At 40.6% G+C, this 25,522-nt stretch overlaps 1 protein-coding gene across 7 annotated transcripts in view; it reads right to left on the reverse strand.

Annotated features, from left to right (window-relative positions):
• The window catches only part of NCALD (neurocalcin delta), a 373,105-nt gene that overhangs the window by 257,805 nt on the left and 89,778 nt on the right, over window positions 1–25,522 (reverse strand). For 6 of the 7 annotated variants that reach the window (XM_027622109.2, XM_027622099.2, XM_027622133.2 and 3 more), the window contains one exon: window positions 2,658–2,710. The gene's annotated coding sequence lies outside the window, so the exon portion shown is untranslated. Of the gene's footprint in view, window positions 1–2,657; window positions 2,711–9,051; window positions 9,162–25,522 lie in introns of those variants that run through there. The other variant, XM_027622117.2, reaches the window with a different exon arrangement.

A 25,522-nucleotide genomic window follows, 5' to 3' on the forward strand; every position in this document is an offset into this window, starting at 1 on the left:
CAGTTGGTTAAGCGACTGCCTTCGGCTCAGGTCATGATCCTGGAGTCCTGGGATCGAGTCCCACATCGGGCTCCCTGCTCAGCGGGGAGTCTGCTTCTCCCGCCAACCCTCCCTCCCCTCTCATGTTCTCTCTATCTCATTCTCTCTCTTAAATAAATAAATAAATCTTTTAAAAAAAAAGAAGCACATGAAAAGGCGTTCAACATTATTAATCACTAGGGAAATGAGAATGAAAGCTACAATGAGGTACCACTGTATACCAACTCAAATTGCTAAAATTACAAAGCCTATTAATACCAAGTGCTGGGAGGCTGTGGAGCTAGTAAAACTTTCACATATTGCTGACTGGAATGCAAAATGAAACAAGTCACTTTTGAAACAGCCAGAGGGATTTTTCTCAAATAATATTAAACATACAGTTGCTATATTTACCACGTGATCTAATAATCTGACTGCTAGTAACTTAACCAAGAAAAATGAGAACATAAATCTATCAAAGACCCATTAACTAATGATTACAGTAGCTTTATTCATATAGCCAAAAACTATAAATAACCCAAATGTTCATCAACTGGTGAATGGAAAAACACATCGTGGTACATCCACACAGTGGAATTCCTCTCAGCAATAAAAAGGAACAAACTACTGATACAGGCAAAAACACGCATAAATTTCAAAAACTTTATGCTAAGTGAAAGAAGTCTGAAATGAAAATCTACATACTCTACAACTTCATTTACATATTATGAATAAAGAAAAATTCTGGGACAGAAATCAGATCAGTAGTTGTCAAGGGCTGCAGGTAGGGAAAGTAGATCTACTACGAAGGAACACTCTTTCAGTTGGCTATAGCATTGTGACTGTGGTGGTGGTTACATGATTGTATACATTTGTTGAAACTTATCAAACCATAAATTTCAAGAGAGAGAATTTTACTGTGTTGATTATTCCTCAGGAAGCCTAACCAAAATAAATAAATAGATAAATAGTACTATGGCCAAAGGATGGTGCTTGGTCAAGTGCGTATCCACATAGGAAAAGTTAATCTTGACCCTCTCTTTCACATCATACACAATAAAATCAACTGCAGATATATTATAGATCAAAATGTAAAAGAATAATATAGCTTTCAGAAGGAAAAAGAAAACATCTTTCTGATCTTGAAATAAGGCCAAGGTTTCTTAAATAGGACACAATAGTGCCAACCACAAAGGAAAAAACAAACAAACAAAAAACCAAATAATTTGTACCATTTTAAAGGAATTTCTGTTCATTAAAAAGAGAGTGAAAGGTAAACCACAGGAAAAAGAGAAGATATTTACAACTCATATATCCCAGCAAAAGCTCAAATCCAGAATACATATTATTAAAAATGTCTATAAATCAATTAAGACAACTCAATTTTTTTTCAAAAAACATGAATAATCACCACAATTTTTTTAATATTTGAGAAGGACTTCCATAAAACAAGATATATGAACAGTCAATTAACATATGAAAATGTACTTAACTTCACTGGTCTATAGGGAAATGCAAATTAAAACTACAATATGATACTACACACCCACCAGTAGAGCTTAAATAAAAAAAAACCAGTCAAACTAACAAAAACAGAAAATACCTTGTATTGGAAAAATATGAAAAATCAGAACCATCACATATTCCTGATTGAGATGAAAATTTTTAAATCAATGCAACCATTTTGAAAAATTCTTTCATAGAGTCTGCTAAAGCTGAACATATACCTACACCAAGACCCAGAAATTCCCCTCTTGCATACAAAGCCAACAGAAATGTGTGTATGTAGCCAAAACCAAAACTTACCAAAACTGACTCAAGAAGAAATAGAAAATCTAAATAAATGAGAAATTAAAACAGTAGATGAAAATTCTTCCCTCAAAAAAATTCCACACCCAAACCGTTCTAGTGTCAAATTTCATCACACATTCAAGTAGCCAGTAATTCTAATATTTTGAAAACCATTCCTGACAGCGAAAATAGTAGGCAGGAAAATTTTAGCCAATCTCAGGACTATAATTTAACAAACTACATCTCACTGAGTACAACAAACTACATCTCACTGAGTACAAACTACATCTCACTGAGTACAAAAATGTATCATGACCAAGTTGGTTTTATCTTAGCAATGCAAGGTAGCTTAACATTAAAAAATCAATTAATGTAAATCACCATGAACAAAATTTTTATTAAAGGATAAAAGTCATTTGATCACCTCAGTAGATTAGCAAATCATTCAATAAAATTCAATGTACAGGTGAACTAACTAATTTACTTTTAACAAACTATGAGTAGGAAAGAAACTTCTTAATCTGATAAAGAATATTGGTAAAGTACCTCCATCAAATGATGTACCATAATTGATTTGATACAATTTAACTACTCTTGGATGTTTAGAGTCTCTCCTCTTTGTTTCATTTGGCTATTATAATTTATGCTGCGATAAACATCTTTGTGCATGTTGATAAAGTTGCCTAACCTCTCTGTTCCTCAATTTCCTCATGTACAAGATCGAAATAAGGCAACGCCTGACTCATAGGGTTATTGCAAGGATTAAATAAGATGTTGAATTTAGGTCTTGGGGAGTCTTGGGAGAGAAGTGTGGCTTATCAACCTGAAAACTCTCGTTCCGTATTTACCTGGTGGCAGATTTCTCAAAGCACGCTGTAGGCTCAGGTCAGAAGAAGTCACTCTGTTGAAAACAAAGAAAGTTATTGTCTTAGATTATCAGGAACTAAGGATAGAATATCTGAGGAGTGCAACCAGTGATGGGAACTATCGCTTGCTCCAGAATTCCCCTGCATCATTTGACAACTTCTGCCCATTCCAACTTCCTTCCCTCGAATCAAGTGAGGACAGCTACTGCCCTTGACCTACAGCATTCCATTTTTGCACAGCAGCCAGAACGACAATTCTAAAATTTGAGCACGACATAGTACACCCCTCCTGAAACCCCTTCCACAGCTTCCTCTTACTTTTGGGCAACCTCCTCGTCATGTCCTATAAAGCCCTCCATCATCTGAGGCCCACCTACTTCTCTAGCTTTGTTTCTCATCTCTGTACCACCGTCCGTTCTCCAGCTACACCGCACTTCCTTCAGCTTCTCCTTCTTTGCCACTTCCCTGCTTTCATACACACTGCCCTCTCCCTCTGCCAGGATTACCCCTCCCCCTTCCCCACTCACCTCTACCTGACTAACTCCTACTTGTCCTTCCATTCTACACTCAAGTGTCACTTCCTCGGTCAGCCATCTGCTCCCCTTGACCATCTTAAGTTCCCCTATTTACAATTCCAAAGAAGCCCGCACTTTTCTGTAATATCATGCATGCAACTACTAATTCAGTAGATCTTGTCTTCCCTGTGAGCCCAGGGATCACGGCTGTTTTGTTCACAGCTATAACCTTATGCCTCGTCCAGCCCCTGGTCTCACAGTAAAACTTAATAAATATTTATACAGTAAAAGAATTTCTAAACTCATTCCTCACCCCTAGCTTTCTAGCTCATCTTTTGATTCATGCTGCTAATTTAATAGACTTCCTACTTTCCTACCACATATCATTGATGGTTAAGATTCACTGATGGTAAGAGACAATGCTGTTTTATATGACAACAAGGAAGAAAAAACCAGCTGCACATTAAACTGTGATACACTATGATTTAGAACTTTTATTTCATACTTACTGAAAGAGCTCTACTGGACTTATGTAAGGCCTGGGTTTTATCATATCCATAAAAAAGGAAAACATGAAAAGTGGAATGAATTGGTTAGGTATGCAAATTTACTTTGGTTTAGGTATTCGCATTCAGAAGCCACTCTATGAATCACATTTGACACAATATTCAGGGAGTGTGTCTTCCCCCACAATATTGTCCTCTCTGCCACAAAGAGCTTTAGTAATGCAGCATTTCCTAAAAAAGTGCTCAAGTATTATATTCAGGATTTTCTTCTAAGCTTCTGATACTTATCCACAAGTGTTGGCAAGAAAATCTTACTAATAGATGCCAGAAGATTTCAGTCAACACTGAGGACTTGCATTCCTTTCTCAGATGGTCATCAAATGGATCACTGACTGAAACAATAGGGGTTTCAGTTGTCTTGTCAGGCTACCAGAACTACCAAGTTCACACACGCCCAAGCGATGCAATTACAGCACAACTACCACCTGACCAACTGCAACAAAAGATGCTTTTGGTTGTGGGCACATTCTGGTACCAGTTTCAAAATGTGAGAAAAATAAAACTTGTCTTAGAATCAGTGAAATATGAGAGGTTAAAAAAAGACCTCAGAGAACTTAGGAAAGTTCATAAAAGGAAGAATGCAAATTCATTCTCTCTCTCTCTCTTTTATACACTCACACACACACACACACACACACACACACACACACACACACACACACACACACACACACGGTCAAAAGCATGACCAGAAATGTTGACCAGTCACACACATTGAAGTAGGGAGATGAGTGCTCAAGGCTCTGGGCTGACAGCGGGGATTAAATTTAGCCCCCCTCCTCCAGCCAGGCCCTGACACAGGTGCTTCCCCAATGGACTAAGAAGGCATTTCCTGACTTTCCACTAGCCCAGCCACCCCCTCATGGACAGAGTCCTCCCCGAGGCGTGTCCTTTCCCCAGTGACTTTTTTAACCTATTAAAATACCTCTTTTTTTTTTTTTTGCTTCTTATTCTGTGTGTATGATTAAAAAAATAAGAGAGAACTGAGGGTTGCTGGAGTGGTGGGGGGTGGGAGGGATGGGGTGGCTGGGTGATAGACATTGGGGAGGGTATGTGCTATGGTGAGCGCTGTGAATTGTGCAAGACTGTTGAACCACAGATCTGTACTTCTGAAACAAATAATGCAACATATGTTAAGAAAAAAGAAAAAGAAGAAGAAGATAGCAGGAGGGGAAGAATGAAGGGGAGTAAGTCGGAGGGGGAGACGAACCATGAGAGACGATGGACTCTGAAAAACAAACTGAGGGTTCTAGAGGGGAGGGGGGTGGGGGATGGGTCAGCCTGGTGATGGGTATTAAAGAGGGCACATTCTGCGTGGAGCACTGGGTGTTATGCACAAACAACGAAGCATGGAACACTACATCAAGAACTAATGATGTAATGTATGGTGATTAACATAACAATAAAAAATTAAAAAAATAAGAGAGAAATCTACCCACTTAACAAACTTTTGCTGTATAATACAGTTTTGTGAACTATAGGCACAGCGTGGTATAGGAGATCTCTAGAACTTGTCCATCTTGTATAAATGAAACTTATATCCATTGAACAGCAACTTTCCTTTTCCACCTCCCTGAGCCGCTGGCAGCCATCACTCTACCTTCTGCTCTATGAGTGTGAATACTTTAGACACTTCTTATAAGTGGAATTATGAAGGACTGGCTGGTTCATCCATGTTGTTGCAAATGACAGGATTTCCTTCTTTTTAAAGGCTGAATACTATTCCATCATATGTATATATCATGTAAAATACCATCTTTAAGTAAAAGGACAATTCTTAGAAATGTGCCATCACATTAGAGCAGAGCAGACTACAGCTGCCTCATCCCCAGGCCAGCATTCCAGGGTCCTGGGGTCTCGATTTACAAATGTTCAACCATGGCAGGGAAAAGGAGCAGAAAAGAGATACCACCGGAGAAGCCAGTGGGCCGCTCTGTACGCCAGTTTCTTCATCTGTAAAACAGTCATATTTAGGGTCCCAGAGATTACACACTCAAATGGGAGTTTTAATGAAAGGGATTATTTACAAGTCATGGACAGGGTTAAGGAAAACTGTCAAAGGATGGTGAAGTGGGTACCTCCTAATGGCCAAATCCAAGGAGAAGCCAGAGGGCAGGTAAGCGCACAGATGTGATCCTTGGAGATCAGTGTCCCAGGGCTCAGAACAATGTGGAGTAGGGGGAAGACTAGATCTGGGAAGACAGAGAAGACCCAGCACACATCATCTCTGAGTTCCCATAAAATTCCAATATTCTATGACCATTTTGGTACAGAATTAAGTTTTGCTACAGCAAGAAAAAAATTCTGTTTACTCCAAAGATTTGAGGATAATCCACCAGGATGCATTTTCTTACCATTCTGTGTGCTTAGCTCAGATAACAGCACTCATTTATTGCTCTTGGAAACAGCTCAGATTGAGAACATTCTACTAAACAGTCCCTGTTTTCCTTTAACTGAGCTCTTACAAATGTAGCAGGATTCGGCTTTGAGCTAGTAATTGATGTTTCGCCCTCCTCGTCTTATCCCCTGAGACCCACCCCCCCTTTTCCAGAAGGAGGATCCTGTAGTGTCCACCGCCTCACAGAAGAGATGTTCCAGCAGGAGCAGAGAAAAGGGTTTTGGCTTTCGAAACCCCAGCACTTAAGTCTCAGAGCACACACAACAGAGCCAGAGCAAAGCTTACCACCTGCTCCCGCCCCTCCCAACCCCACACCCAGGCCATTATTTTGTTGGGGGAAAGTGTAGAGAGAAAGGATTAAGCAGACATTATGTTTCCTGAGCGCAAGGCTCCCGAATCCTTTCCCCACAAGCTGAGACAGTAAACGGTAAGTTTCCCTCTTCTCACTCAAACTCATTTTCAAGTCTCCCATGCATTCCGTGGCTGGGCCAGGCTCCAGGGACTACCTCACCTACCCCACGCCCACCCTCCAGTGGCAGCAAAGTCTGCAGGTCTCGGGAGTCACAGGGGTGCTCAGTCCTAGGACTCTAGTGTGAGATTTTTAATTTCAAGAATCAAGGATCCTTTCAAAAGTTTCATTTTGATAAATGGTTGCTTCTGGAGAAGTTCCTGGTATCATCCGTTCCAAGGGCTCAGGCAAAGAGGCTGACCAGTTTCTAGCATCTCTCCTTTCCTGAACTCGGAGGCAATGCCATGCTCCAAAGTGCATGGGGCTTTGCTGTAACTGTTCTGCAGACATCCAGCTGGGCAGCACCGGCCATTAGAGAGATGTCACACGGTGCCGTGAAAGCTCTCTCAGAAGAAAGGGGAGTCACACTGGGTTAGAATGAAGACCCATTTGGAAAAAAACAAAAATAAGTTTGCTGAGTAAAACATGTTGTTTCTTCTTTCAAAGGAGTTAGGTTATTTCCAAGTGGCTTCATAACGTGAAAAAAGACTAACTTTTGGCAAATAGACTAAAAGGAAGAGGGAGGCTTCCATTCTGCCCATTTGGAACGGGGAGTCTAGGGGGGCTGGAGAGTTCAATAATTATCTGGATGACTGTGGCCAAATTGTTTAATCTCTCTGTGTCTCATTTTTCTCATGTGCAAAAATGCCAGGGTTCAGATTAAGTTAATTATTGAGGTCCCTTCCAACTCTAAGAATATGTGACTTTCAAGCGGGAAAGGAACTTCCCAGTTCAGAGTCCAAAGATTTGCTATTGAAAAATGAAGCAAAGAAAGAAGAAAGAACTACCATTATCAGGCAACAAGGCCATAGTCTGACAAATAACAGAAAAGAAGTGCTCTGTGGATCCTGTCACTTGACATGTTATAGCTGCATTCCCATCTTGGATGATACCATACGAACGGGCTACCCCATGCATCTCAAGAATGTCCCGACCATATTAGGAATTCTCCTAAGTGGCTCCACTGTGACATTACACAGTACTGTTCCTGACATGGCCATTTCAGTCAGCTTCAGACTCAACTCTAGATGAAAATATTATAGTTGGATGATTTGTCAAGTGCAAGTCTAATCCTTGCAGCTCTTTTTTCAGAGTCCATAAAAAGAAGAGTGCCAGATGTTATACTTGTGTATTTAATGGGAAACTGAATGGGAAAAAAACAAAACGCAGCAAGCCTAGTTGTAATATTTGACTGTTTTTGAAAACCCACCATCTAAACATACCAAAAATAACATATTTTCACAAACTGTGACAAAGTCAAATGTCTCTCAAATGCAAAAAAATAAGTCTGTCACGAGCCATTCAGAATAAAGCAATCTGTCAGTTGTAAAATGCAAGTACTCCTTTATAAGTCATTTGCATGCTTCCAACTCTTTCAATAAATACCATGTCAACATATCACATATATTCAGAGAGAATTTCATCTAAATCAGAAAACACTAACTAATCGGTTACTTGGGTAACATCAGGCTGGATCTCCCACAAGCACTTAGCACTTATCAGGGATAAGTAAACTCATCATCTATTGCCCCAAACTGTTCCCCTCTTGATATCCCCTTCCACTGATCACACAAGCCAGGAACCTGAACATTATTTAACACTCCTCCTCTCATCAATAACCAAATTCTATAGATTGTGCCTGCTGAGCATCTTGGTCCCCTGTTCTCTATCCCTACTGCCACTGCCTAGGTCAAGCCTTCACCCCCTATCTACTGGACAATTTCAAGGTCTTTTAGCCTTCAATGCCTTCAATTAATTCATCCATCCTTGCCATTTATATTTTTCAAATACACATTTGATATGTCATTCCCCTAATCATACTCACTCTTCAATGGGTTACTTAGAGGAAGAATTTAAATTTCAACATGGTGCCCACCCCCCCATACTCCATGCTCCAGCCTTGTCACACTGCTTACAGTTTTCCATTGATTGTGATATCCAGGTGTCTGTGTTCTCTAACCAACTAGCCCCTCCCCATCCCACCTCCAAAAGTGTCCATCTAACAATTCTGCTTCTTTCAATATGAAAACTCCTCCCTGGGACAACACAGTCTGTCCCTTACCTCTCTCTTCACCTGACACCACCCTCCTTCTGCATTGCTCAGCTCCAGCTGTACCAGCCCTCTGGAGGGTCTGCTTCCCTCCTCCGGGCAGCCATTTGCACATGTGGTATGCCCTTTTCTAACTACTCTACACTTGCCTAACTTGAACTCATTCTTTTGGGTTCAATGTGACTCTCTCTGAGAGACCTTCCCTAACCTCCCAAAAGAAAATCTGGTTCTTCTGCTACATACTTTGTAGGCTACTATTCTTTTCCCTTATCATAGCTGATGGTTATATGTTTATTATTGTCGTTAATTCCAAGCCCATCATCCTCAAGGGACACTTACCTCTGTGAAGTAGAGATGGTCAGGTCCAAAGTTGACTCCCAGAGGCTAGCACAGTGTCTAGCACACAATAGAAGTTTCTCAACCAATTCACGGTACTGCCAGCTTCACTTTACAAAAGTTTCTTCCGTTCTTCTTCAAGCCCCCCACCTAGTGGGTTGGATGGGCAATAAGGAGGAACCTTGGCCTTTCTAAAGCCTTAGGAGCAACTTTCAAAGCACCCACCTTTCCTCCCACCTCTCCTTTACTCCAGCCCGTAAAGTCACCTCAGATTCTTTATCAATTATAAAAAGCAAGGAGCAGACCTGGCAAAGATGGAAATTTCTTTAGAGAATCGGAGAGGAAGAAGAAACTTGAGTAGGGAAAAGCAAAATTCTCTGAGAAAGAGATGGAGCAGAATTCCAAACCTTGCATGTTAACAGTATGTGTCGCTTACATGCACACATTGCGCACGCACGCACACACACACACACACACACACACACACACACACACACAGAAGCAGAGAGACTGCAGGATTAAAAGAGGTAGAAGAGACACAATGGATCAAATGGCTTCTGGATCCAAAACCTGCTTAAAAACATTTCAATATGGAGTGTATATTAGATGATTCTGGAATTATTGTTAATTGTCTTGGGTATAAATCATGACATTGCAGTTTGCAGAATTATGTCCCTATTCTCAGGAGAAGCATGTGGAAGTATTAAGGATGGAGTATCATGATGTTCTTAACCTATATTCAAATGGATCAGGAAAAGAATGTGTACATTTATAGATCAATCTTGCTTAAACACAAACTTAATCCAGTGTGTGTATCTATGGAGAAAGCAAGAGAGAGAAAGCACACAGAGCAAAATGAAGAAATTGTGACTATGTACTATTCTGTCAACTTTTCTGTAGGTTAATTTTAAAAATAAAAAAGAATGAAAAATAAATAAATAAGGAAGGAAAAAAGTCCCTTTTATGTGTGCACTAAATATTCTCCTTTGAAGTTCTAACTGCATTGACCTAAGGGGGAACAATGCCCACAGCCCTTCATGTTGAGAGAGACTGTTCATTAAGCCCTCAGGGAACCCAGCCTTCTGATGGAAAAGTAATAGCTTCTGGGCAGTGCCAGTAGAAGGACAGGCCTGAGAAGAATCAAACTAATCTCTTCAGAATTTCCTGATGGCCTCAGCACAGTGGCCCCGGCACAACGCAGTCTCCTTTCTGTGAACTTCTTTGCCCTTATACTGCCCCTCCTGATAAATGACCAGAGATTCAACATGGGTATGAATGAAGCCCTAATCCTCCAGTTACTGATTCTAAGAGTGACTACTTAATTTATGATTCATGTGAAGATACTTTGGAGAATATAAGGGGATGCCAACCAGACAGGGTGCTAGGACTGTCCCAGGAAAACTGGAACTATCTCAGGAACATTTGGACATAGGGTCATCCTATATATCTTCCATGAGCAGGTGTATTAGACAAATACATAAATGATGGCAATAGCAATATTAATTTAACCATGTAACAAAAATAACACAAAGAAACTGCCATCCACAAACTGCTTGGGAGTTCAAAGGTAGAAATAAAGTAGTTCCTTTGGAGGAATCAGGAAGAAATTCGTGAAGGAGCAGCATTTCAAATTGGCCTTAAAACAATAATTGTATTTCTGTACATAAAGATGGAAGGGAAGGTCATTCCAAATGGAAAGAATTGCATGAGCAAAGGCCAAAGTAGGAAAGCGTGAGGGTATACCAGGGATATGGAAGCAATCTAATGTAGCAGATCTGAAGAGGTGTCCATAGGAAAGACAGGAGATGAGCCTGGAGAGGTAAATTGAAACCACAGTGACAAGTGTGTACTCAGTCCACTAGGCAACAGAGAGCCATGGAGGGTTTTTGAGAAAGACAGTAATAAGGCTGTGGAGGGCCTTGAATGTCAAGCTAAAGACTTAAGGCCAGAAAATCAGATAGATCTTTTATTGAACAGTCTCCTACAATAAGAACACCCATAAGTGTAAACCCGTATTAGCCAGTCTGCAAACATGAATGATATAAACCAAAAGAGAACTGTCACAGTCACTGGTATCATAAGCTTCTTAAAAACCACCTTTATTCTCTCTTGTGGGTGGTTCTGTTTCTGTCTGCTGGGTCAAGTATTACTTATGTCAAATTTTCTCAGCAGCCCTGTTTCCCGAAAGCCAGTGTCACAGAAACAGAAATGAGAGAGTTAAAATGTTCTGAATTGTCCAAGCTCAAGAAGATGAAAACTGAAAGCACAGCACTTGTGTTAAAGAAAAAGCAGTTACCAAAAGAGGAGGATTGTGATAAGTTCCCTTTGAAGATGGGAAATTACATTTTGAAGGCAAAGCTAATTTTAACGCAAGTTCTTCTACCCCATACAAAAAAAAAGCCTGAGGCAATCTCATATTTAATAAAATTAATTTTTTCCCCAAAGGTTAATTTATAGATATTTATTTCAGGGGGGAATAATTAAAAGACAATGTTTCAACTGTTTTCAATTTTATCCCAGAAATTTGACTAGACAAGAGAACATGCCTCATAGAAAAATACGTCATTCCAGAGAAAACTATGAATAGCAAATCTTTCCGGAAAAGGTGAACAACACCAGCAAAGCAATCTCATTTCCAGAGAGAATGGCCCAACAGGAAGCCAGTGCTTTGGTCCCTAAATACAAAGCCTAGAATATTTGTAAACAGAAAGCACATATTCCCTTTATATAGAGCATGTCCCCTGTTCAAAACCTATTCCTTTGTCAGTTTAAGCCATAAATGAATGAAGAAAAGGCTGGTCTAGAAAGTAATTCTTGAACTTGCCATCCATGGAATTTTATATCTACAAGGACATCCAGGGAAAGTAAAGAGGAGCCAACTTTACAAGGCTGCCACTGGATTTTGAGCTTTCAAAAAGATAATTGCAACTAAATGCAGCCCATCATATGTGCCTACATCCATAAGTCACACATGCATATACACCTGTGGAGGATGAAAGGGGACAAGTTCATTATTTTGAAATGTGATAAATAAAGAAGAAGAACTGAATATTTTTCTTGTCTCTCCTATATGAACTATATACCACTGGGTGACCAAAAAGTAGAGGAAGGGAAACAATCCTTTATAAAAGTACTCCCCTTGATAGATGGGGGAAAAAAATAGTCTCAACTAGAATATCACCATTTTACCAATCCCAATAAATAAGTAAATCCAAGCATTGAGCATCAACAGTCGTTAGCCAGACAGAGATTATGCGCTTCCTGATGGAAGAACGCTCCTCTGATATTGCCAAAAAATTGTACCTGAGTCTGATCAAAGCTTGAAATCCAGCTACCACACTGCAGGAAAGAGAAAAGTCAGAGGAACACAGTGAAATGTATCAGGACTATGCAGTCAGCAAAATCCAGACTGTGAGAAACTCTACAGGTCAGAGGGTTCAATTCATCCACACCCAAACTATACAGAAAAGAAAAAGATAGAGCAGGAATCTATATGAAAAGAAAGGTGCATCAATTTTTTAAATGAGTGCCTATTTCTAAAAGTATTATCTAGTGATACACATTTGGGTGATTGCTATACAAGTCTGAATAATGGTCACTTATGAAGGAAAGTAGAGGGTCTATGATGGAGAATGGGCACATGGAAGGGACTTCTGGAGCAGGTGGCAAATTTCTATTTCCTGACTGGCGTGGTCATTACAAATATTTTTGCCTTATGGACATTTATTAAGCTATACATTTGATTTGGAAGGTGGAGTGTCTTCCTGTGCTTTGTTTTACAATAAAGTTGATTAAATTTTAAAAAAGAAGAAAGAAATTTCCAGTAAACTCCCTGGAAGCATGAAAAAGCATCTAAAGAACCACCCGATGTTTTCCAAATTTGGGGTAAGTATGATAGGTAAATAAGGCAATAATGATTCCTATTGGGGCTAAAATCTACTCAGTACATTTCTACAATCAATGCTAGAAAAAAAATCAACTAAAAAGGAATATAGATCAACTAGGAAAACTTGAAAAAAAAAAACGTTCACTGACACATGGAACTCTGCAACCTCCATTCCCAATGAACCTCCCTGTGATCCCCAAAAGTGTTGGTAGCCCATCTTCCATGTACAAGAAAGGATAGTGTAACAATCCAAGGGCAAACCCTATATAAGAATCACAACTTAGACTACTAGCATTTTGGAAAAAAATTAGCCTTTTCTGCTAATTTTCTCCCTCTGTGAAATAGCTGATACTTACCCTCATAAAGCCGGTTCCTAGGCTCTTGTGGAGGTAGGACTCCTGGCCTTGGACACCTGATGACCACATGACCTGAACTGCCCAGGATAAACTGTGTCATTTGAACCACCAAGCTATAAAATCAGGATAAGGGGGCGCCTGGGTGGATCAGTCGTTAAGCATCTGCCTTCGGCTGAGGTCATGATCCCAGGGTCCTGGGATCAAGCCCCGCATCGGGCTCCCTGCTCAGCGGGAGGCCTGCTTCTCCCTCTCCCACTCCCCCTGCTTGTATTCCCTCTCTCACTATCTGTCTCTCTGTCAAATAAATAAATCAAATCTTAAAATAAATAAATAAATAAATAAAAATAAAATCAGGTTAAGTGCAGCCACACTGTCACCAAGTGGAAGTGATATGTAAGATGGGTCTGTCGCATGTCCTGAAGGTTCAAATAAATTGCATGATTAGGTGACTCAGATTTCGACAGCCCCATACTCCTGCTACATTGCTTTCTCTCAACCCACACATACGACCTCATGAGGAATTCCCTGTAACCAGCTGATGGTGGAAAAAAAGACTCAGGCATATTTTACAGATGATTCTCCGTTATATATCAGCACTTGCTGGAAGTAGGGGTGGCCCTGAAAAATAGTGGAGAAAGAAAATCTTCCCAATTGGTAGAACTTTACAGTATATCTGGATATCCACTTTTTCTAGACTGAAAGATGGCCAGAAGTACAAATCTATACTAACTCATAAATAGTGGTTAATGATTTGGCCAGATGGTCAGTGGATTAGAAAGAAGAGAATTAAGCGATTGGTTATAAGGAGGACTGAGGGACAGGTATATGCATGACCCTTTGGAATGGGCAAAGGGTACGAAGTATTCGTATCTCATGTGCATACTCTACTGCAGAGCAGGAAGGTAGACAAGGTAACACATCCTGAGGATGTCAGTCAGCCTTCTTTTCTTAGCTACCCTAGTGCTTTACCCAAGGACTTTTCTTTAGAGTGTCCATGCAGCAATCAAGCAGGTTATGCATAGACTCACCAAGGCAAATCTGGCTCCCACCATTACTGAGAACTCAACCCTCCAAGAGCAGAAGCCAACAGTGAGCCCTGATAGATGAGCTAGCCATCTGATGGGGGTTGATTTACATTGGTTCCCTTCTGTCATGGAGGGGACCAAGATTTGTCTTCACTGGAATAAGCATTCTGGGTCTGGATCTGCCTTTTGCAAGCACCACCATGCACATACTTAGACAATGCCTTGTTTTCCATCATAGTCCCCCACATATTTCTTCTGGCCAAGGCAACTTCTCAGTGAAAGAAGTACAGCAACTGGCTAGGAACACATAATTCTATGGTCTTGCCACCTACTCCATTGTTCAGTTGCTGCTGGCCTGACAGAATGGGGGAAGCACCTACTGAAGGCTCAGTTATGTCTCTCACAGGGAGATAACACCTTGAAACTTTATGGCACTACCTTACAGGACGCAGTATACACTTTGAATCAACAACCCATACAGGACATTATTTCTTCCATAACTAGAAACCTTAAGTCTGGGAACCAAAGGTTAAAGATGGAGAATCTGCTCCTATTATTACACCTAAAAACCTAATCACAACGATTTTGTTTCTTGGCCCTGAGATTTGGGGCTCTGCTAGTTTAGAGTTATTAGTTCTCAAGGGAAAATTTTTCCTTTGTGGGCACAAGAATGGTTCCACTGAACTCAAATTTGAGACTGCCCCTGGACATTTTAGACTCCTCATGCCATTGAACCAACGGACAAAAAAAGGTTTTACTGTATGAACTGGGGTGATTGGTCCCAATTATCAAGATGAAATAGGCTTGCTGCTGAACAATACAGGCATGTCTGTAATCCAGAGGATTCTCTGGGGTTCCATTTATTACTTCTATGTCTAGTAGTCAAGTTAATAGAAGATTTTACCAGACCAATAAAGGAGGGATGTCTAAGGACAGATTCTTCAGTTGTAAAGATTTGTGTCAACCCACCAGAAAAAGAATCTTTACAAAGCAAAGGGCTAGTTAAGGAGAACGAAACATGGAAATGGATAAGGCAAGAAGGAAAATATATAGCTATGGATATAGACCTATATATGCAGATCCTACGTCTGTACGCAGATAGATATAGACATGCACCATAGATACCAATCATGGCTTAGGATCAGTGACAGAAGTGAGAACTGTAGCAACTACATGTGTTTTCTTTCTTGTTCCTCACATTCGTATTTTGTAATACAGAAATCATCTTCCCCTTTTTCCTTTTCCCTATGTCATATAAGGAATGCTGGTTGATAGTTCACTGTACAATTTAGCTTTTCCGTGTTATAAAATAAATAGGATTTGGGCTCACCTATGAACAAAATTAACACCATCCCACTATTACACTGACTGTGGAATTTTGCATCCCCCTTATCAGGGAAAGAGAGAGTATGCCTTCAGTTATGAAAGGGATAGAGCATCCACAGAAGCATTATAATGCTACTGTTGTTGTCGTCTAAGTTTAGATGGGGGCAGAAGGCTGTGTATGTCTCAGAAGAGACAGAGGGGTGGACTGTGCCTAATAGTCCTTGTTTTTCTCAATTCCACATTCTCTCTTCTATGTACCCTCCTCTGATGGCACACCACATTTCCCAGACTAACTCACCAACTGACTTCCTGTTGGGTTCTCTCAATTGGGGCACTAGCAGGAGAATGGAAAACAAGAAGGGAGAAGCAGTGGCAGTAGCAATGATGGCTGGCTCATGTGGATGCCTGAGTTCCTGCACAGCCATTTTGGTTCTAACAGCAGAAGTGAACTATAAGCCAACTGTAAACAGGAACTGTCATACTTCCGTGTTCTTTACAGTGCCTGGCCTAAGGCAAAGCTCATAGTAGGCACACGGTTTTTTGGTTTTTTTTTTTTTGTTGTGGTGGTGGTTAAAAACACACGACATAAAATTTACCATCTTACGCATTTTTAAGTGCACAGTTCAGTAACGTGAAGTATATTCACATTGTGAAGCAGATCTCCAGAACGTTTTCATCTTGCAAATCTGAAATTCTATACCCACTAAATAACAGCTCCATTTTCCTCCTCCCCACAGCCTTTGGGAACCACCATTGTACTTTCTGTTTCTATGAATTTGACTGCTCTAGATAAGTAGTCACATGATTTAAAAAAATTTTTTTTAAACTGACATAATTGTAAAATCTCAAGAGTTGAGATTTAGCTCTGTGCACGGATCCTGCCTTTTTTACCTTAAATGCAGTAACCTCTATGTTTTTATCAATGGATCTCTGCTGGAAGAATCCCAGTGACAGTTTTTTAAATGCTGAGCCAACTATGGGTGGGCACTTCTTGTGATTTAAAAAAAAAAAAAGTTATTCTTTATATTAACTTAAAATGTTGAACTTCTTCTACCCATTCATCCAGAACAGAGCATGTTCCCTTCATCTTCCAAAGTTTACATGCTTTCGTGCTATTTTACAAATATGTTTTTATCAGGTATGTTTTAGCCTGCCATGAGACAGCAAGATTTGCATAGAGAAAGGCTGGAAAATATCAACTGCTGTTAATATCCAACACTCAGCAACAGTGTAGCCTGTAGCCAGAGGGAAGGCAGCAGAATTCAGAAACTAATTAAAACAGTGAATCCGCTTGTTCCTGAGGTCTGTTGCACATCCCGCCTTTAAAAATAAATATTCCACCACACGTTCACAAGATTACTGACAGTTTCCCATTAGGTGGCTACTTAGCAATTTAATAAACCAAAAGATTCTCTCCCAGGTAGCCATAATATTTACCGTGATACAAGGACGAAATTTGTCGCTAATGAAATTTCCCTGACAAAAACCTATCAATTCAAAATGATTTCTGAAGTTTCAGAGGCAAGATCTCATTCTTGCAGTGTTGCTAGAAACAGTCATGGCAACCCTTCCCTGAATAATTTGCACAACACGTTATTTATTTATACCACACATTTATACTGTTGCTATAGAAGCATAACCCAAAAAACAACAATAATGAAGAATTTGAAGAACACAGACACTGTGACAAAACATCTCTGATGGAAGATCAGAGGCTGGACCAACCTTGCACAAAAACCTGACTACATGCTATCCACCTTGGACAACGGTCTTCACCATCTTCATCTTCATCATTGTTAAATGCACTCAATAGTTCTTTGATAAGAAGCACTTAATATTCTTTAAGAGAGAAATGTAAAAATAAGTAAAATCCAGGAAGCAATAATTTATAAAGAATAAATGTAAATTACAAATAAACAGATGGAAAAATATCTAGCTTGTAATCAAAGAAATGCCAATCAAAAGAACGTAAGACACTACCTCTGAACAAGTGAGGATAAAGCAGAAACAGACCCTCTCAGTACTGCAGGTGGACGTGTACATTGGTACAACCTTTCAGAAGATCAATTTGCTAATAAATAACAGCAACCTTTAAAAGATTCATATCTTTTGGTCCAAAAACATTATTTCCTGGAATACAGCCTAAAGAAATGATTTTTTTTTAATGAGCTGTAGGGCACAACATAGGGAATACGGTCAATAATATTGTAATAAATATGTATGGTGACAGATGGTAATGAGACTTATCATGGTGGTCACTTCATAATACATATAAATACCAAATCACTATACTATATACCTGAAACTAATACTGTATGTCAACGATAACTCAGTAAAACAATAAATCAATTAAAAATTAACAAGTAATGAAAATAAAATGGGTACAAGAGTTTCATAATTTGTAATAATAAAAAATTCAAAACACCTAAATATCAAGCAATGGATCATAGATTCAATAAATTATGGCTCACCAAGAAAATAAAATTCCTTGCAACCATTAATAAAAGCAAATGTTATACAGTATTTACCATGTGGCAGGCTCTATTCTAAGCAACTTATAAATACATTAACTCATTTCATCTTTGTTACAATTCTATGATGTAAGTACTAACATTGTCCCCATTTTACAGAGAGAAAATTAAGGCATAGAAGTTAAGTACCTTGCTGAATTAGACCACCAAATTAGATAATGTTGAGCCAGTATTCAAACTCAGGCAGTCCGATCTGATCCCAAACTCCATACTGTAAACCATCATATCATTTTACTATAGAAGAATATTTAAAATCTTATTAAAAAAAATCTCAAAATATATTTGTAATAATTTTTTAAACGATGTTAACAAATTGTGTATATGTACGTGTGTGTGCAATACCATCTATATGCACGCCAAACTATCAATAGCTGTTATTGGAATTATGGGCATTTTTTTACTTTTTTTTCTATTTTTCCCCAATTTTATGTTTTATAATTAACATATATTAATTGCATTTATAATTAAAATACAAAAATGCTCTCAGTACTATCACTTAAGTATTCCTCATAGGCTACTGCCTTCAGCCTAGAACTTTAAGAGGACCCAATTTTTAACATGACTACTGACATGAATAAACTGAAGTGCTTCACACCTGTTTACCTACTTGACCATGAGATGCAGTTGTTGTTGTTGTTAAATCTTCATGAAAACTACAGAATAAAGTATCCTGACCTCAACTGATAGCACTTTGTAAATAACCTCTTATATCAATAAAAGATTTTTATTATTTCGACACCTAAAGTTTCAAAGCACCCAACCTGTGTCCAAATCAAGTCTTTATATTCCCCACCTTCACTCCCTAAGTGATCTGTGTTTAAATATCTGTGCAGATATTTAACTTCACAAACAAAAGTCCCAGCCTGGGGAGGACAGCGTTGTTTACTCTAGAGCCTTCTGCCCCGTGACTTACCGGGATTTCCAGCCGGCCTTCGCCTTACTGTACTACACTGACCCCGGAGCTCCACCATGCTAATTCCTGACTGAATCACTTTTGAGATTTAAATTGCCCCAGGAAAAGGGCAAGTGAGATGTGACAGAAATTAAACCAGCACCTCCCCACATAGACCCTGCCCACACTGTGCGGGAAGCAAACAATTGCCTATGGTCAGTGGCACACAGGCAGTAATTATATTCTCTCAAAGAACAATCTCTGCCCTGGATAAGAGATGTTGACCGCATAATATTCTGTGTGGGGCTTGCAGAGTCTGTAGGAAATAGGGCGAGCCCATGAGCCTGCAAGAGCGACCGCATCAACTTTCACCAGGATCAAGGCCGAGGAATCCCTGGGCAATTTTCACCACTGGGCATTCGGTGGCCTCATTTGTTCTCATGGCAGTAAAGCCCCTAAAAGTCCCCAAGTACAAGGGCTCCAGATTCTGTGGCACTAACCAGAATAGCACATAAATACTATTTGTATTTGGTGGCGTATCCATATTCAGTAGTAACCCATGCCACAATTTTTTCACAATTTTCTCACTTTAGCAATGTTGCTGAGACCCTCCCATGGGCTCCAAAACTACAATGGGCAGAATTCTAGATGGCTCCCAAGATTCCCACCCCTAGGTGTACAAACCTTACATAATTCCCTCTCCTTGAGTGTGGGTAGAACCTATAAATATGATGGTATGGCCCCTTCCTCAATTAGGTTACATTACACAGCTAGTGGGGATGGAAGAGCCACTTCATCCTGGCCAACTAGAGAAACGGGAAGTCAGAGGATGCCCTCCAGCTGGCCTGAAGAAAGCAAACCCCTGTGCTGCAAACTACCGATGCGAACCACTTGGCAAGGAACTAGAGGCGGCCTCTGGGAGCTGAGAGTGACCTCAGCCAACTGCTAGCAAGAAAAGAAAGACTTCAGTACTCCAACTTAAAGGAAATGAATCCTGCCAACAACCAGTGAGCTGGGAAGATGACCCTGAGCCTCCGAGATCACAGTCCCTGCGGCCACCTTAATTTGACCCTGGGCAGAGGACCCAGCTAGCCTGTGCTCAACTCCCGAACCCCAGAAATTGTAAGATAATAAAATCTGTGTTGTTTGAAGCCCGGGCTCTTAAGTTGTGATAATTTGTCACACAGCAATAGAAAACTAACACATGACCACTGCGACATTGTCAGAACATATGTGCCACTGATATTCTTTCTCAGACGTCCACTCTTCAGAAGGAATTCACATCTATGACATTCACCCCCAAGGACAGTAATAATTGATATTTATATAACCGTTTGGAGATATTTAACTTTCAGATCAACCTCATCTGAATTTTACATCATTAATCTGAGTGAGTTCGGGCAGTGGTGATTAGGAACAAAGATTCTGGGGCCAGGCTGCCTGGATTTGACTCTCTCTTCTGCCACTTATTCACTGCATGGGCTCACACCAGTTCCTCAACCTCTCGCTGCCTCAGTTTCCTCACCTGTAAAACAGGGATATGATAATCCCTACCTCGTAGGGGCTTGTGAGGATTAAATGATTTTACATAAAGTCTAGCTCCTGGCAAGCACAGGGTAAGTGTCTGGTGTGACTGTTTCCAACGGCAGTATCTAAACATACTAGGAAAGCAAAGTTAGCTTTGTTCACTTCCCAATAGGAGATGCTGCAGGAACTGCAGCCTCGGGTTTTAAGAGGTTCTGCAACAGTGAGCTTGCGTGTTCTCCTGGAGAAAGGTAACCCAAAGCAGGGAAAGAATGGGCCTCCCCCCTCTCGCTGATGTCCTGAGTAGAATGGGGGGAGCACAGGCAAGAAGGAATGAGCCTTTCTGCCCACCCCAAAAAGGACCACAGATCTGGGGACAAGCAAGAGAACCCTGGACTTGAGATGCGACAGACACAAGTGGGTTCCTGCCACTACAACGATTCCCACGGCCTGTGCCACACGCCCAGCTGGGCTGCCTGTGGTTTGATGCCATGCTCATCAGCTCCAACAGGTGCTCCTTCCAAGTGGACATGGTAATAGTACGACCATTAAAAGCATCTTCCCTAAATTCTTCTGGCTGGTTGGGGTGAGCACAGGAGGGCTGCCAATGCCTCCCGAGGTGCCGCCAGATCCACAGGTGACAAAGACCGTAGTGGCCTTGTCAACGGGACTGCTCGAGGGGTACCCACCTTCATACCACAGAGACAGACTCACGGGACACTTTGTAGGTCAAAGAGGACCCAAGAGAATTAAAGATGGGTTTTCCCAGTATGGCCTTTGTCCCATTAAAGTACCACCAACCAAAAGCCTACTTAGTCGTGCCTCATCTGTTTTACTAATTTCTCAATTTAAGTTTTAAAGTACTCCTGGTGTGTGTTGCAGGGGGCGGTATGAGCATCTGAGTAAGTATCTCGTTCTCCCTCTGTCTCTCTGTGTGTGTGTGTGTGTGTCTGTAATAACCCCCCCTCTTCTGTGTCCCGCCCTCACTTGTGCAGCCCTCACGCCACACAGAGAGGCATGCCCAGTGTCCCCTTTCTATCTTTTTGGTACCTCCCCGTCACTCCTCCTCCCCCGCAACAAATCAATCATTGATAAGGTAAATGGAAAACTATAGCTGAAAGTACTTTGCCTTATCTCCCAATTGCACAAAGGCATATTGGTTTGTTTCAGAGAGTATACCTTAATTTGCCCTGGAAGATGTCCTAAGAGATCCAAAAAGAGGTAAGAAAGTTCAAACGCCTGCAGGTGTTGTGCAACGAGCACACAGAAACAGTGTAATCTAAGTGAAAATGAGCAAGCATAGTTGACTTGCCTTTTCAAACGCTGTGCAGACCTAACAAAACAGCCAAACAAAAATCTCACAAGTGGGCCATGTATGGCCTGGAGCCACTAATTTGTAATGACCCCTGACCTAGATAGAGAGTAGGAGGCTCTTGCAAAGGCCAATTTGATACAGGCAATGCAGACCTCCTGGCAAACACATGTGGAGCTCAAAGAGAAAGTCAAAGTCACTTGAACTTTCTGAAAATTGCCACCCTAGTTGATTTGCGAGCTCTAAATTCTCCACTTGACACAGCCTAGAAATCCAATGGAAGGCTGGAATAACAAACCAGTCTAAACACAAAAAGGCCACAATCAAGAGGAAATGCCTCAGCGGCTGGCACCCAATTACCATTGAGATCTTGATAAAAGAAAAATGTTTCCTCTTTCTAAATAAAAAAGTCCAACCACCTCCTATGGTAGGGTGAGTTTCAAACCATTTAGTAGCAAGCTCCACTAATCAGGGCATTCCCTATTGGTAGATCTGTGAAATAGTCTAATTTCCCTGGGAGGGATTCCCTGCTAACATCCCTAGGGAGCACACTTTGCTCTAGCAAAGCTTGATCTAGGCCTATTAGTACATAGAGCCCTGAGAGAGTTTCGTCTATTCATCATATGTATCACAGAACGTCAAAATGGAAAATTTCCTCTCAGTTTAGAGATAAGAAACCCAAGACAGAATTTCAAAGTCCGTGTCCAAGAACTAGTTAGAAGACACAGCCCCCTCACCTACAACAAGAATATCAAAGTCAGAGATGAGATAAAAGGAACTGAGAAAAGGATTTGTGAGCAGGATGTATTTGGAGAGAGCAGTAAGTACATTAACCTGTGGGAAAGGGGTGGGGGCGTCTATTCTCACCTCCAGCCTGGTAAAGGGCAATTCAACAGGACCACTCAGAGAGCTTGCCATGCGACTCCTGAATTACAGAAGTCACCGGGAACTGAAAATGCTACTGGGGCGGGGGGTGGGGGGGTGCGGGGGGAGGTAGACCTGAGCTGCCAACATGAGTTCAAGAGAGGCAGCTGTGTTGGAATCTGGGTGGGCATGAGCTCATCTGCACAGAGGATGTCTGTGTGTTCCCCATGATTAAGATGGAGATGGGGCCACTCACAGGAGTGCTGGTATGAGGTCATATTAGGTCTTGTCTTACAGGGTTTCCTGGATGCTTGATGAAAGCTGCAGATGACTCCAGGCTCCTTGGGATGAAGAAGGAGTACATGAAGAGCCAGAGTAGAGAGAGCATGCCATCTGCATCAAAGCAGCTACAGATGCAAGGGTCCCAGTGATTAGGCAAGTGGGGTGGTGCTGGGGGTGAGGGAGCGGACAGGTTCTGAAAAATTCACAGAAACAGCCAGGTGAAAAAAAGAAAAAAAAGTTAGTTTTAACCCCTGCCAGGCTCAGAGAGTAAATCTACCTAACAGCAGTGATATCAAGTAAAAACTTGGTGGCTCCCTTTATCTTTTTGTCCCACCAGGGAGGACTTGGACACAGTCACAGGGATGGGAAAAGAAGTGAACCCAAGTGAAGGAGACAACCACATTCCTTCTCCACGTGTTCTAGCAAAATACCTGCAGCAAACAAAATGCCACTCCAACAAAAATATCTCCTGATATTTATCTGAGATTTGCCGTCATCAGTGTGTCGAGAGCAAAATAGGAACACACAAGGAAGTCACATCAGTCACACCTGCTTATTCTTATTTTAACTTTACTTAGATAACTATAGGCATTTAACTGGATTCCCCAATTAATTCATGGCTCATGTGAGTTCTTCACCCATTTCCATTTGAGGATAATATTTTACTGAAGTTTAAGCTTTGGAAACTCTTATTTAGCAAGAAAGAGCATTAGAGTTCTGGGTTTTGTTTAGTTGGGTTTTTTTTTTTTTTTTTTCGGTGTTCTTCCTGCTGGTTTCTATAACTGTTCCCCTAGAGTGACAGTCAATGTGCCCTTCTTCCAGCCACAAGGACTGGCATTGCCCATTAAAGCACAAATAGGCTGCCATGGGTTGAAAATCTGGATGTGAGCAAAATGCTACAAAAATAATTGAAGGCTGAGAATTTGGGGGTTTGGAAAAGGAAAAGTCAAGAGAGTTGAGACCATGAGGAACTGACGTGAAATTGGGGCTGAGAGCATGAAAGACAAAATGTGAGAAGGTTAGCAAACAGCTGTTCTGCATCACCATTATATCACAGAAAATGAAAAAAGAAAAGAGGAAAAAGGAAAAGGCTACATATGTTGTACTAAATCAGGCTGGAGTTAGAAGTAGGGGTTGGAAGAAGAAGATTTCGAAACCACTCATCTTCTTTGCTTTTCCTGTTCCTACCTGAAGGAAGAAGCAAGACCAGAAAGAAGACATCTGACAGCTATGCCTCAGCACGAGGATTCTGGTTACAGCCTACTGGGAAGAAAAACAAGTTGAGCATTTGTCCAAAGAGGTCGTCGGCCTCAAAGGACTGAAACTAAAATGTTACCAGACTCCCTGAGCACCAACACTTGACATTCCAACATATTTTCACTTACTTGCAGCCAGTTAATGGCCTTCATTTTAAGCAGAACATGTTAAAACAATGGCATGGGAAAATTGCTACAGGAGTTATTTACAAATAATTATCTCTTGAAGAATTTAAGTCTCTTAAATTGGATAATTCGGTCTGATAAAATACTAGAAGAGACAGAATTTGAGAAGATATTGGAGAGGCTGTAAAGTCATTATTTACAACTTTAAATAATGAATAAACCAATGGAAAAAAAAATAGTTCATCCTTGCTAGGTAAGCTGAGGATGCATAGAAATGAGTCCAGGAAGAGAGGAACATTTGGGAAGTTGCTCCTGTGGACTGAGGGGAAAGCCAGCATTAACTTCTACTGTCAGAGGAAGGCGCTTTAACCTCGCTGAAATATAGATCGGGGGTATTCTGTGCCTACCTTGCCACTTTCACCAAGGTGAGAATGAAATTAGAAAAGTCTTACATTTTATCCTTTATTACATAACTTACCATATATAGTTATTATATATGGCATTGCTACATACATTATAGCATTATAATATATATAGCATTTTCCAAATAAAATGTGATTTGTGCAAAAAACTAAAAGTGCTGGCTCATGACAAACATTCAAATTTTAGCTATTCTTGTCGTCATTATCATTATCAACAAGGTTCAGCTATCCAGTTGATACTTGAACCTCTTCTATACCCCCGGCTTTTAAACACTTTTGACCACAACCCACGTAGGAAAAAATTCATGGAGACTCAGTATGCCCATACATACGTATCTGAAGCAAATACTTTTACAATAGGATATTTTTTCTTAATACATGCAGTGTACTCCGGTATTTTCCATTCCATTTCATTTCATTTATCAAATGCTTATGCCATGGCCCCCTAAACTGATACTATTATCACAAACTGGTTACAGTTTAAACAATGCTGCATTACACCATTCCTGCCAACAATTTCTAGGAACTCACAAAGACACTCAGTTGAGTTCACTAATGTTGGCTGAGCCTAAAATGTGGTAAGCACTAAGCAAAACATCAAATGCTTAGATAATTCTCAAATGGTATAATCCACGTGTAAAAATACTTTCGCATACATGATAAAAAGTACGC

The sequence above is a fragment of the Zalophus californianus genome, chromosome 4 (genome assembly GCF_009762305.2).
Source record: "Zalophus californianus isolate mZalCal1 chromosome 4, mZalCal1.pri.v2, whole genome shotgun sequence".
Taxonomy (NCBI): domain Eukaryota; kingdom Metazoa; phylum Chordata; class Mammalia; order Carnivora; family Otariidae; genus Zalophus; species Zalophus californianus.